This window comes from Otolemur garnettii, unplaced genomic scaffold (assembly GCF_000181295.1).
Source record: "Otolemur garnettii isolate 467f Iridium unplaced genomic scaffold, OtoGar3 scaffold00003, whole genome shotgun sequence".
NCBI lineage: Eukaryota > Metazoa > Chordata > Mammalia > Primates > Galagidae > Otolemur > Otolemur garnettii.
In genome coordinates this window covers 42,731,681-42,734,144 of record NW_003852398.1, presented here as the reverse complement: position 1 = coordinate 42,734,144, position 2,464 = coordinate 42,731,681, and the positions used below count along the sequence as shown (strand labels likewise).

Below are 2,464 nucleotides of genomic sequence, written 5' to 3'. Positions count from 1 at the left end.
CCTGCTACCTCTGGCATATGGGGCCGGTGCCCTGCTCCTTTGAGCCACAGGCACTGCCCGGCTTTTGAAGTTCTGAGTGTTCTGGAAAAGGTGTTGGAGAACTAGAACTTGGATAACAAAAGAAACTAGGCTGGAAGGGATATTTTAGAATTTCAGAAAGCTTAAAGCCTTTGAGTAAGCAGTTTTGTACATAACAAAAGTATAGAAGGCAAGGAGGGGCCAGAAGATGATCACAGTCACAGTTGAGTTTGCTGGTTTATGCTAGTTTCACAATAGAGTATAAAATCAGTTTTCTGTCTAGCTACATGGTTTTATCTAGAATTTGGTTAAGAATTGAAGATTTTTTGGAGCATTTTCTTTAATTGTTGGAATTGTGTCTCAAAGTTCCTCATGCCATGGTTACTCTCTACCTTGGGGACTGGTGGGGAGCAACTGGTTTTGGAAGGCATTTTGAAACTTTTTGTAGTTCTTTGAGAAGTTGATTTGGTTTTACTTTATTTTCTGTTATTATTTTTTGTTTATTTTTAATAGGTATAAATGGTGGCAGACCAAGTGTAATTCTCAATGTTTAAACTTTAATCACTGATAGAATTACTGTATTTCTAAGATCCATTCTATACTTTCATTTCTTTTTTTTTGGTAGAGATGAGGTCTTGTGATGTTGCCCAGGGTGGTTTTGAACTCCTGGGCTCAAGTAATCCTGCTGCTTCAGCCTCCCAAAGTGCTGAGATTAAGGCATAAGCTGCTGCTCCCAGCTGTTTTCTCTTTCATATATGAATGAATGAATGAACAAATGAAGACAGAGTCTTCCTCTGCCACCCCAGCTGGAGTGTGGTGGTGTCATCATAGCTTACTGCAACCTCAGATTTCTGGCCATTCAAGGGATCCTCCTGCCTTCGTCTCCTAAGTAGCTGGAATTACAGGCACTTGCTACCACGTCCATCTACTTTTTTTGTATTTTTAGTAGAGATGAGATTTTGAACTCCTAAACCAAAGTAATCCTGGTGCTGGGCTTTCCAGAGTGTTAGGATTATAAGAATGAGCAATTTAGCCAGGCCCCTTCTGATTTCTCTTAATCATAAAAGTACTCATTATAAAAACATCCCCCAGCTCATGCCTGTAATTCTAGCACTCTGAGAAACCAAGACAGGAGAGATACTTGAGGCCAGGAGTTTAAGACCAGGCTGAGCAAGACCTTGTTGCTATAAAAAACAGAAAAATTAGCCAATTGTGATGGCGCCAGCCTATAATCCTAGCTACTTGTGAGGCTGAGGCAGGAGAGTCTCTGGAACCCAGGAATTTGAAGTTGCAGTGAGCCTTGGACTCCAACCTGGCCGACAAAGCGAGATTCTGTATTTTAATAAAACAAGCAACAAACCAAACACCCAAACAATAGCAAAAAATTCCCCCAAAATTATTTGTGTAAAAAAAGTCATTATTATAATCTTATCACTCTTAACAACTGAGATATATATATATGTATATGTATATCTCATATGTATATATATGTGTGTATATATATATTTTTTTATTTGGTAGAGACAGAGTCTACTTTATCACCCTTGGTAGAGTGCCGTGGCATCACATGGCTCACAGCAACTTCCAACTCTTGTACTTAGGCGATTCTCCTGTCTCAGCCTCCTGAGTAGCTGGGTTTACAGGCGCCCGCCACAACTCCCAGCTGTTTTTTTTTTGTTGAAGTTCAGCCAGGGCCAGGTTTGAACTTGCCACCCTCGGTATATGAGGCTGGTGCCCTACCCACTGAGCCACAGGCGCCACCCAACAATTGATATATTTCATTCCAATTTTTAAAGAAAAAGTAAAATGGGAATCACACTGTGTTTAGTTGTATTCTATTTTTCTCCTCAGTAAACATAATCAGAAAATTTCCTGGCTGGGCTTGGTGGCTCACATGTATAATCCTGGCACTCTGGGAGGAGGAGGCAAGAGGATCACTTGAGTCCAGGAGTTGGAGGTTGGTGTGAGCTATGATCGTAGCACTCTACCCAGGATGACAGAGTGAGACTTTGTCTCAAAGAAAGAAAAGATTTCCTTCTGACATTTAGCATTCTTTTTTTTTTTTTTTCTTTGAGACAAGAGTCTCACTGGGTTGCCTTTGGTAGAGTACAGTGGCATCATAGCTTGCAGCAACCTCAAACTCTTGGGCTTAAGCACTTCTCTTGCCTTAGACTCCCAAGTAGCTGGGACTACAGGCACCCACCACAATGCCCAGCTACTTTTTTGTAGTTGTTTTTGTTGTCATTGTTTAGCATTCCCTGGGCCAGGTTTGATCTGCCAGCCCTGGTGTATGTGGCCAGTGCCCTGACCACTGAGCTATGGGCACCGAACCGGCATTTAGCATTTTTCAAAGATTTTTTTTTTTTTTTTTTTTTGAGACGGAGCCTCAAGCTATCCTCCTGGGTAGAGTGCCATGGCATCACGCTCACAGCAACCTCCAACTCCT

General features: G+C 41.6%; 1 protein-coding gene across 1 annotated transcript in view; it reads left to right on the top strand.

Moving 5' to 3' along the window:
- Positions 1 to 2,464, top strand: part of HSPA4 (heat shock protein family A (Hsp70) member 4) — a 70,479-nt gene that overhangs the window by 40,513 nt on the left and 27,502 nt on the right. The window lies entirely within an intron of this gene.